Genomic DNA, 12,500 nt, shown 5'->3' on the forward strand with positions numbered 1-12,500 from the left:
AGGTTGGGTCTTGGGCGCAGTTGGGTGTTCCAACAGGACAATGACCCCAAACACACGTCAAAAGTGGTAAAGGAATGGCTAAATCAGGCTAGAATTAAGGATTTAGAATGACCTTTCCAAAGTCCTGACGTAAATGTGTGGACAATGCTGAAGAAACAAGTCCATGTCAGAAAACCAACACATTTAGCTGAACTGCACCAATTGTGTCAAGAGGAGTGGTCAAAAACTCAACCAGAAGCTTGTGGATGGCTACCAAAAGCGCCATATTGCAGTGAAACTTGCCAAGGGACGGAGTTGTAGAAATGATTGGAAACTCAAAACAGCCATGACATTATGTTCTTTACAAGTGTATGTCAACTTTTGATCACGACTGTATCATGAGACTTGCTGTACTTTTCCAGGATGCCCATGACGCCACTTTGGAAAGCTTGCGGGAGGAAGAATTCAACAAGAAAGCTATTGTGATCCAGCGGGTCATGCTGGGATACGGACACAGGTGGCATTTTTAATACACGATAAGTCATATAAATAACTAACAGCAGTGGTATCGACATCGTAGAATAGATAAAATGGAGTTTTATTGTGAACACACAAGTTGGATGACCAGGTCCCAGTGTGTGGAACGCTCTCCCTGACCACCTGAGGGCACCACAGACTGTGGATGCTTTTAAAAAAGCCTCTTTTTTTTTTTAGATATATGCATACTAGTTTTAGCTATTTGGCTGTTCTAGTTTTTATTTTTATTTTTATTTTTATTTTTATTTTTTTATTTTTTTAATACACTGTAGTACTTTGAGGTTGTTTACTCAATGTAAAGTGCGTTTTACAAATAAAATCTATTATTGCTATTATTATTATTAATATTAACGGTTATGTCTCTACCTCTTTTCTAGAAAGTCTTTTTTGAAGAAGCGGAGGGCTGCCGTGGTGATACAGAAAAACTGGAGAGCTTACAGGGAAAACAAAATCCAAAGAACGGTAATGTATCAAATATCGTATCTTCACATTTACTTCGGGGGGGGGGGGGGAACGCCAAAATTGCCTCATTCCACTCTTGTTCCAAATAGCTCCGGCAAGGCTTTGAACGCCTGGTGTCAAGGGTTCGTGGTCGGATGCTTCAGTCCCAGTATCGAAAGAAGCAAGCGGCCGCACTGACTTTACAGACTCATGTACGTAATCAACTGATCTTTTGGTGAATTTACTGAGGAATTTGTGAAACTGAAGCGATGCAAAAATACTTAACTTTAATTATGACCAATGTATTGTAACTACTTGATACCGAAATGTGTGGTATCACCCAAAACCTATGTAAAGTATCCAAACAACAGAAGAATAAGTGATTATTACATTTTAACAGAAGTGTAGATAGAACATGTTGAAACAGAAAGTAAGCAGATATTAACAGTAAATAAACAGGTAGAATAATAATAATTTTTCTACCGCTTGTCCCTCATAATTTTGACAGTAGAATGATCAATGACACAATATGCTACTGCATACGTCAGCAGCTAAATTATGAGCCTTTGTTTGCTTAATTAATACAAAAAATAAAAAATCTTATTGTCAGGTTCAAACACTGATGTCTATTAAACAAGACAAGAAGCAAAGAATCCAACAGAGACAGAATTCAATGTGGTTCAGCGAGGAGAAACGCGTACATCTGTACCCTTGTACAGTGTCATTGCATTCTCCCAAAAGATTGCACGCCTCCTCCTTTTATTTGGACTTTCCCTGACCCACATGGCCACAGCTGTTTCTAAAGGACCAGGGTCGTAAACAGTTCGCAGAAAAGGTCGTAAAACAGTTCACAGAAAAGGTCGGTTCAAAAAAGAGGTCGTAAAAGAGTTCAAAAAGAGGTTTGTAAAACAGTTAAAAAAAGAGGCTTGTAAAACAGTTGTGAAGTGAATTATATTTATATAGCGCTTTTCTCTAGTGACTCAAAGCGCTTTTACATTGTGAAACCCAATATCTGAGTTACATTTAAACCAGTGTGGGTGGCACTGGGAGCAGGTGGGTAAAGTGTTTTGCCCAAGGACAGAACGGCAGTGACTGGGATGGCGGAAGCGGGGATCGAACCTGGAACCCTCAAGTTGCTGGCAACGGCCACTCTACCAACTGAGCCGTACCGCCCCAATTCAAAAAAGAGGTCGTAAAAGAGTTCAAAAAGCCGTGTCTGGAACTTGGGCAGATCCTGCCTTCTCTCCGCTTTGTAGTCCTTGGGTCAAGACAATATCTTTCTGTTGATTGCAATACATGAAAGAAAACAGAAACACCTTCATGTTGCTTCCCATCCTACACAGTGGAGTTTTACGAGCCTTCTTGGTAGGTTCAAAGACAGCTTTTGCGGCACAGCTCGGTTGGTAGAGTGGCCGTTGCCAGCAACTTGAGGGTTCCGGGTTCGATTCCCGCTTCCGCCATCCTAGTCACTGCCGTTGTGTCCACTTTACCCACGTGCTCCCAGTGCCACCCACACTGGTTTAAATGTAACTCAGATATTGGGTTTCACTATGTAAAGCGCTTTGAGTCACTAGAGAAAAGCGCTATATAAAATATAATTCACTTCACTTCTCGCTGGGAACTCATTTCAACACAAAGTTTTTGTGATAACTTAGATAAAATTATTTCATGCCAAAAATGTTCTTTGCTTGCAATAAGAAACATATAGTTAAATAATCATAAGATTTTCTGTTAAAAAAAAGCCAATAATGATTTTTTTTTTTTTTTTTATCGGAATACATTTTGCTACCGGTACCAAAATTTTATTGCAATGTCAGATTTTGGAGGAAATGAGTTTCTTCCATGAAGACTCACACACGAGGCAGGAGTTAGTCCTTTTGAGTTTCGCTGATAACGAGTAAAACAAAGATGTTTTTTTTGGGGGGGGGGGGGCTTCATTTGGCTGCAAATACGAGCTTATAATGTTAATTCACAAGTAATTACTGAAATGCTGTGTAGGTGCGGGGTTACCAGGCGAAGAAGGACTGGAAGCAGAAGAGAGAGGCAGCCATTCTACTGCAGGCCCACACCAGAGGATTCCTGGCTCGAAAAGTACATCAGGGAATGAAGGTTAATGTGAGTACAAAACCCAAAACCAGTGAAGTCGGCACCTTGTGTAAATGGTAAATAAAAACAGAATACAATGATTTGCAAATCCTTTCCAACTTATATTCAATTGAATAGACTGCAAAGACAAGATATTTAATGTTCCAATTTGTTTTGCAAATAATCATTATCAGCTTGGCATTGTCTTGCTGAAATAAGCAGGGGCGTCCATTATAACGTTGCTTGGATGGCAACATATGTTGCTGCAAAACCTGTATGTACCTTTCAGCATTAACGGTGCCTTCACAGATGTGTAAGTTACCCATGTCTTGGGCACTAATACACCCCCATACCATCACAGATGCTGGCTTTTCAACTTTGCGCCTAAACAGTCCGAATAGTTATTTTTCTCTTTGATCCAGAGGACATGATGTCAACAGTTTCCAAAAACAATTTGAAATGTGGACTCGTCAGACCACAGAACACTTTTCCACTTTGTATCAGTCCATCTTAGATGAGCTCGGGCCTAGCGAAGCCGGCGGCGTTTCTGGGTGTTGTTGATAAATGGCTTTGGCTTTGCATAGTAGAGTTTTAACTTGCACTTACAGATGTAGCGACCAACTGTAGTTACTGACAGTGGGTTTCTGAAGTGTTCCTGAGCCCATGTGGTGATATCCTTTACACACTGATGTCGCTTTTTGACGCAGTACCGCCTGAGGGATCGAAGGTCCGTAATATCATCGCTTACGTCAGGGGTAGTCCAAAGTGCGGCCCGGGGGGCCATTTGCGGCCCACAGCTAATTGTTTACCGGCCCGCCACACATTCTGGAAATACTATTGTAAAAATAAAAAAGAACATTCAAAAAAGTGGAACGAGGTGAAATCTAACGAGAACAAGTTGCAATGTTGACACAAAAGCTGCCATGCAGGCTGTTTTTTTCTTCTTTTGTCTTTCTTTCTTTTTCTTTTTATGCCATTGCTCAAAAAATAAAAATAAAAAAGGACAAAAAATCCATGTTATAATGAATTATTTTCAGGGCTCCAATTACTTCAAATATTTCACTTTAAAATGTTTTATGTGGTAAATATTGCATATATTGTGTAGTAGCCATATAAAAACATCAAAGTTTTCTTTGACAAAAGCGCCTAAAACAAACAAAATAATAGTTCCAGCATAAAATGGACAGATATATCTGAAGTTGATCTCGTAACTTAAGCGTTGAAAGTAAAAGAAAAAGCTAATAAAAATGTATCACTTTATGAGTGGGGCACCTTTTGGATCCCAAATATATTTAGTGATTTTTTATTTATCTTTTCACTGTGATTACTCAAAAATATGAAAGAATTAAAATCAATGGTGTCCTGCATTATTGATCTTTTAGGGCTCTAATTACTAAATACTGCATATTTCAGTTTTACTATAAAAAAAACTAAGTTGTTTTTGACAGAAAAGCCATAAAACGTTTTTTTTAATTTGTATTACTTTATATCAACTTGAAGTTGATATAGAGATTTACTGTAAGCGTTAAATAATTTAAAAAAAAATAATAATCTGACTTATTTTTAACATTTTAATGACTTAGACCCTTTATGGTCCCCGGGACCCCTAAAGGTCAAATAAATAAAAAATCCATATATTTTGTTATGGGTTTAAAATGAAAAATATCAAAATGGCCCCCACATACTTTAATTTTTCCGTGTGCGGCCCTCAGTGGAAAAAGTTTGGACACCCCTGGCTTACGTGCAGTGATTTCTCCAGATTTTCTGTACTTTTTGATGATATTACGGACCGGAGATGGTGGAATCCATAAATTCCTCGCGATAGCTTGTTGAGAAATGTTGTTCTTAAACAATCTGCCCACGCATTTGTTCACAAAGCGGCTTTTATACCCAATCGTGGCACCCACCTGTTCCCTATAAATGGGATGTTCCAAATAAGAGTTTGATGAGCCTTCCTCAACTTTCTCAGTCTTTTTTTTGCCACTCGTGCCAGCTTTTCTGAAACACGTTGCAGGCGTCATATTCCAAATGAGCTGATATTTGCAAAAAAATAACAAAGTTGACTAGTTTGAAGGTTAAATATGTTTTCCTTGCAGTCTGTTCAATTGCATATAAGCTTTGCAAATCATTGTATTTTGGTTTTATTTACCATTTACACAAGGCGCCAACTTCACTGGTTTTCTAAAGTGTTTGAATGTAGCTATTTTGCCGTTACTGATCCTCGCTCCGCCCTCTCGCACTCGTCCAACAGCGCTCGCTGTCACAAGAGGAGCACGAGGACGGGATCGGCTTTGAGCTTCAGCGTCAACTCGAAAAAGTCGTCGCCGAGGCTCAGCAATCTGACGAGGCGGCGGTGGCGGCTGCGGACGAAGGCGACCACGTGCTGCCTACACCTGTTGTGCTTCAGCGTCGACTCGAAGAAATCGTCGCTGAGGCTCAGCAGTCTGACGAGGAGCCCGAGGCGGCGGTGGCTAGGGACGATGACGACGACGTCATGCCTACACCTGTTGTGCAAATTATAGTACACGAAGCATTTGACTCGGAGGTTAGAGATCAGTCGAAAGCAAATGTTTGACGTCTTAATGAAGCCAATACATTGACATCCAGCATCTTTTATCGGATTGTACAGAAGTCCGACACCACGTCTCAAGTAAGCATCCCGGCCTCAAGCGTAGGAACCCCGACCCCATCATTTGAAGAAGAAGAAGAAGAAGAGGAAGAAGATGGTTTTGAAGACTTCACAGAGGAGTTGTCATTCTACCAGTTCAGCATTGTTCACTTCAAGGGTGACGCCAGCCACACGCACATCCAGCAGAGACTCCGCAAGCCTCTTCTGCAGCACGACGATGAAGCCGACACTTTGGTGAGCGCATCTTGCACACGTCACCCTGGCTCTATGACAGACCTGGGCAAGTATTTTGACTCGCGTTGCCAAATTTAGAGAAAGAAATGTGTCCGGGGGCCGGTATATCTATTTTTAGGAACACTAATACAAAACCTCACAATAATGTCTGATTGAATGCTAAAAACGTTATGACAGACCGCCTTAAATGCCTACTGAAATTAATTTTTAAAATTTAAACGGGGATAGCAGATCCATTCTATGTGTCATACTTGATCATTTCGCGATATTGCCATATTTTTGCTGAAAAGATTTAGTAGAGAACATCGACGATAAAGTTGCAACTTTTGGTCGCTGATAAAAAAAAGCCTTGCCTGTACCGGAAGTAGCGTGACGTCACAGGTTGAAAGGCTGCTCACATTTCCCCATTGTTTACACCAGCAGCGAGAGCGATTCGGACCGAGAAAGCAACGATTACCCCATTAATTTGAGCGAGGATGAAAGATTTGTGGATGAGGAACATGAGAGTGAAGGACTAGAGTGCAGTGCAGGACGTATCTTTTTTCGCTCTGACCGTAACTTAGGTACAAGCTGGCTCATTGGATTCCACACTTTCTCCTTTTTCTATTGTGGATCACGGATTTGTATTTTAAACCACCTCGGATACTATATCCTCTTGAAAATGAGAGTCCAGAACGCGAAATGGACATTCACAGTGACTTTTATCTCCACGACAATACATCGGCGAAGCACTTTAGCTACGGAGCTAACGTGATAGCATCGGGCTTAAATGCATATAGAAACAAAATAAATAAACCCCTGACTGGAAGGATAGACAGAAAATCAACAATACTATTAAACCATGGACATGTAAATACACGGTTAATGCTTTCCAGCCTGGCGAAGCTTAACAATGCTGTTGCTAACGACGCCATTGAAGCTAACTTAGCAACGGGACCTCACAGAGCTATGATAAAAACATTCGCGCTCCACCTACGCCAGCCAGCCCTCATCTGCTCATCAACACCCGTGCTCACCTGCGTTCCAGCGATCGATGGAAGGACAAAGGACTTCACCCGATCATCGATGCGGTCGGCGGCTAGCGTCGGATAGCGCGTCTGCTATCCAAGTCAAAGTCCTCCTGGTTGTGTTGCTACAGCCAGCCGCTAATACACCGATCCCACCTACAGCTTTCTTCCTTGCAGTCTCCATTGTTCATTAAACAAATTGCAAAAGATTCACCAACACAGATGTCCAGAATACTGTGGAATTTTGAGATGAAAACCGAGCTTTTTGTATTGGATTCAATGTGTCCGAATACTTCTGTTTCAACCATTGACGTCACGCGCATACGTCATCATACATAGACGTTTTCAACCGGAAGTTTCGCGGGAAATTTAAAATTGCACTTTATAAGTTAACCCGGCCGTATTGGCATGTGTTGCAATGTTAAGATTTCATCATTGATATATAAACTATCAGACTGCGTGGTCGGTAGTAGTGGCTTTCAGTAGGCCTTTAAAAAAACGGAATGGAGTTTCAACTTTTTTTACTGAATGAGACACCCAGAATGTGCTGTATTTTTCGGACTATAAGTCGCATTTTTTTTCATAGTTTGGCCGGGGGTGCGGCTTATACTCAGGAGCGACTTATGTGTGAAATTATTAACACATTACCATAAAATATTAAATAATATTATTTAGCTCATTCACGTAAGAGACTAGACGTATAAGATTTCATGGGATTTAGCGATTAGGAGTGACAGATTGTTTGGTAAACGTATAGCATGTTCTATATGTTATAGTTATTTGAATGACTCTTACCATAATATGTTACGTTAACATACCAGGCACGTTCTCAGTTGGTTATTTATGCCTCATATAACGTACACTTATTCAGCCTGTTGTTCACTATTCTTTATTTATTTTAAATTGCCTTTCAAATGTCTATTCTTGGTGTTGGCTTTTATCAAATACATTTCCCCCAAAAAATGCGACATACTCCAGTGTGACTTACTGTATATATGTTTTTTTCCTTCTTTATTATGCATTTTCGGCAGGTGCGACTTATACTCCGAAAAATACGGTATTTGGGAATTCCTGGAATTTAGAAAAAAACGGGAATTTGTACAAAAAATAATAGATAACTTTTGTTGTCCCAACTAAGAGGAACGTTGCAATGGTCAAAAGCGGTTGAAAAATATGGACAGTGAATATTTTCCAGGAATAGGTTAAAATAGGGCTTTGGGAAACCGGGAATTCTAGGAATTCCTCGAATTTTCGGAGAAAACAACGTGAATTTGTATGAAAAATAAAAGATAACTTTTTTTGTCCTAAATAAGAGGAATGTTTCGAAGGTCCAATGGTCAAAAACGGTTGGAAAATGTGGACTGTGAATACCTTCCAGGAAGAGGTTAAAATACGGCTTTGGAAAATGTTTTCGCTCTTTCAATTTTGACCGAAAAATTGTAAATAAAATTGTAAAATTGTAAATAAAAAAAGCAAAAATGTGTAATGTAATGCGAAAAACTCTAAACATTTAACATACCAGGCACGTTCTCAGTTGGTTATTTATGCCTCATATAACGTACACTTTTTCAGCCTGTTGTTCACTATTCTTTATTTATTTTAAATTGCCTTTCAAATGTCTATTCTTGGTGTTGGCTTTTATCAAATACATTTCCCCCCAAAAAATGCGACTTATACTCCAGTGTGACTTACTGTATATATGTTTTTTTCCTTCTTTATTATGCATTTTCGGCCAGTGCGACTTATACTCCGAAAAATACGGTATTTGGGAATTCCTGGAATTTAGAAAAAAACGGGAATTTGTACAAAAAATAATAGATAGCTTTTGTTGTCCCAACTAAGAGGAACGTTGCAATGGTCAAAAGCGGTTGAAAAATATGGACAGTGAATATTTTCCAGGAATACGTTAAAATAGGGCTTTGGAAAACCGGGAATTCTAGGAATTCCTCGAATTTTCGGAGAAAACAACGTGAATTTGTATGAAAAATAAAAGATAACTTTTGTTGTCCTAAATAAGAGGAATGTTTCGAAGGTGCAATGGTCAAAAACGGTTGGAAAATGTGGACTGTGAATACCATCCAGGAAAAGGTTAAAATACGGCTTTGGAAAATGTTTTCGCTCTTTCAATTTTGACCGAAAAATTGTAAATAAAATTGTAAAATTGTAAATTAAAAAAGCAAAAATGTGTAATGTACTGCGAAAAACTCTAAACATTTAACATACCAGGCACGTTCTCAGTTGGTTATTTATGCCTCATATAACGTACACTTTTTCAGCCTGTTGTTCACTATTCTTTATTTATTTTAAATTGCCTTTCAAATGTCTATTCTTGGTGTTGGCTTTTATCAAATACATTTCCCCCAAAAAATGCGACATACTCCAGTGTGACTTACTGTATATATGTTTTTATCCTTCTTTATTATGCATTTTCGGCAGGTGCGACTTATACTCCGAAAAATACGGTATTTGGGAATTCCTGGAATTTAGAAAAAAACGGGAATTTGTAGAAAAAATAATAGATAGCTTTTGTTGTCCCAACTAAGAGGAACGTTGCAATGGTCAAAAGCGGTTGAAAAATATGGACAGTGAATATTTTCCAGGAATAGGTGAAAATAGGGCTTTGGAAAACCGGGAATTCTAGGAATTCCTCGAATTTTCGGGGAAAACAACGTGAATTTGTATGAAAAATAAAAGATAACTTTTGTTGTCCTAAATAAGAGGAACGTTTCGAAGGTGCAATGGTCAAAAACGGTTGGAAAATGTGGACTGTGAATACCATCCAGGAAAAGGTTAAAATACGGCTTTGGAAAATGTTTTCGCTCTTTCAATTTTGACCGAAAAATTGTAAATAAAATTGTAAAATTGTAAATTAAAAAAGCAAAAATGTGTAATGTACTGCGAAAAACTCTAAACATTTAACATACCAGGCACGTTCTCAGTTGGTTATTTATGCCTCATATAACGTACACTTTTTCAGCCCGTTGTTCACTATTCTTTATTTATTTTAAATTGCCTTTCAAATGTCTATTCTTGGTGTTGGCTTTTATCAAATACATTTCCCCCAAAAAATGCGACTTATACTCCAGTGCGACTTATATATGTTTTTTTCCTTCTTTGTTATGCATTTTCGGCCGGTGCGACTTATACTCCGAAAAATACGGTACGTGAAAATAAAGAATGTGGGGTTTACAATATTAACTATGACTTATAAAACACTGAATATTGACATATGAACGTCACACCCCCCTCTCGATCGACTTATTGGACTATCAAGCGAAACGCAATAAAAATTCAACAAACACAACGAAATATGAACGCGAAAGGTAAAAAAATCTAATTTATCACTAAACTTTACAACTTTTGTTGTAAAAATCTCCTTCCGCGTCTGTCCCTGACACCCACATTTCAGGCTCTGGAAACACTCAGTGGAAACGCTCCCCACCCACACTGCTTGGTGCCTCGTCTGAGCTGCTGTGACTTAGATTACCATAGTAACTAATTAGAATACCATAGTAACTAATTAGATTAACATAGTAACTAGTATATTAAAGTTAAAGTTAAAGTACCACTGATAGTCACACACACACACACTAGGTGTGGTGAAATTACATTCTGCATTTGACCCATACCCTTGCTCCACCCCCTGGGAAGTGAGGGGAGCAGTGAGCAGCAGCGGTGGCCGCGTTCGGGAATCATTTTGGTGATTGGTGATTGGGTGAGATTATGCAAAAGCACCGATTCCAACCATTGAAATACTTTGTATAGTTCAAGGCTTATGGTAATTTGAAAACATCACTGCACATCATAATGGCGGCTACAGTTTCCATCTTAAAGATCTAAAAAAAAATATTTGGAAATTTGAAAAGCTTAACGGGCCGCAAGTGGCCCCTGGGCCTTAATCTGCCCAGGTCTGCTCTATGAGGACGCGTACGTCCCCCAACTAGGCATGTCTGACCGTGTATCTCCTCTCCTCCCCCGACTAGGCGTGTCTGACCGTGTGGTGGATCATACTGCGCTTCATGGGGGACCTGCCCGAGCCCAGATCCCAGGACGCCATCTCGCAGGTCTCGCTCAGCGTCTCCCGCCATCTGCCCAGCAGACACGGCAGGAGGCTGAGCAACCTGGTGGGACTCGACCAGGTAAGGTCGGCCCCCAAACTTATCACAGCGCTGAGGTGTGGAAGTGACATGACTTCTGTTGGATGCTAGAAAATACTGAGGAAGAACAAGAAAAAGTTTGGAAACCGAAAAGCATCTGCTATCCCCGAGGAGGTCAGTTCACAGGCTCTGATTATTCTGCTTACCGTATTTTCCCGGACTATAAGACGCACTGAAAATCCTTTCATTTTCTCAAAACTCGACAGTGCGCCTTATAACTAATGTACAGAATTTTTGTTGTGCTTACCGATCTCGTAGCTATGTTATTTGGTACATGGTCTAATGATAAGTGTGACCAGTAGATGGCAGTCACACACAGGAGATACGTGTAGACTGCAATATGACTGAAGTGAACAACACCAATATTTTATATGTTCCATTGAGAATATAGAACATTACACACGACGCTCAAAGATCTATCAAAATGTTTTTAGTACGCCTTTGGTAAGCTATGAAAAAACGATTTTCAAATATAAAAACAATTTATTTCAAGTAAAATTATAACAAATAATTTTCATGTTAAAATGTGTTATTAACTTATTTTCCGGACTATAAGGCGCACTGAAAATCCTTTAATTTTCTCAAAACTCGACAGTGCGCCTTATAACTAATGTACGGAATTTTTGTTGTGCCCACCGATCTCGTAGCTATGTTATTTGGTACATGGTCTAATGATAAGTGTGACCAGTAGATGGCAGTCACACACAGGAGATACGTGTAGACTGCAATATGACTCAAGTGAACAACACCAACATTTTATATGTTCCATTGAGAATATAGAACATTACACACGGTGCTCAAAGATCTATCAAAATGTTTTTAGTATGCATTTGGTAAGCTATGAAAAAATGATTTTCAAACATGAAAACAATTTATTTCAAGTAAAATTATAACAAATAATTTTCATGTTAAAATGTGTTATTAGCTTATTTTCCGGACTATAAGGCGCACTGAAAATCCTTTCATTTTCTCAAAACAGTGCGCCTTATAACCCGGTGCGCCTGATGTACGGAATCATTTTGGTTGTGCTTACCGACCTTGTAGCTATGTTATTTGGTACATGGTGTAAGTAGATGGCAGTCACACATAAGAGATACGTGTAGACTGCAATATGACTCAAGTAAACAACACCAACATTTTATACGTTCCATTGAGAATATAGAACATTACACACGGCGCTCAAAAATCTATCAAAATGTTTTAGTACGACTTTGGTAAGCTATGAAAAAAACGGGGGGAAAAACGATTGTCAAATATAAAAACAATTTATTTCAAGTAAAATTATAACAAATAATTTTCAAGATAAAATGTATTTCTAGCTTATTTTCCGGACTCTAAGGCGCACTTAAAAACCTTTCATTTTCTCAAAACTCGACAGTGCGCCTAATGTATAGAATAATTTTGGTTGTGCTTACCATCATCGAAGCTATT

At 39.1% G+C, this 12,500-nt stretch overlaps 1 pseudogene; it reads left to right on the plus strand.

The window, feature by feature from the left end:
- The window catches only part of LOC133664302 (unconventional myosin-VIIb-like), an 80,858-nt pseudogene that overhangs the window by 34,481 nt on the left and 33,877 nt on the right, over positions 1-12,500 (plus strand).

Source organism: Entelurus aequoreus, linkage group LG14 (genome assembly GCF_033978785.1).
Source record: "Entelurus aequoreus isolate RoL-2023_Sb linkage group LG14, RoL_Eaeq_v1.1, whole genome shotgun sequence".
In the NCBI taxonomy this organism is placed as follows: domain Eukaryota; kingdom Metazoa; phylum Chordata; class Actinopteri; order Syngnathiformes; family Syngnathidae; genus Entelurus; species Entelurus aequoreus.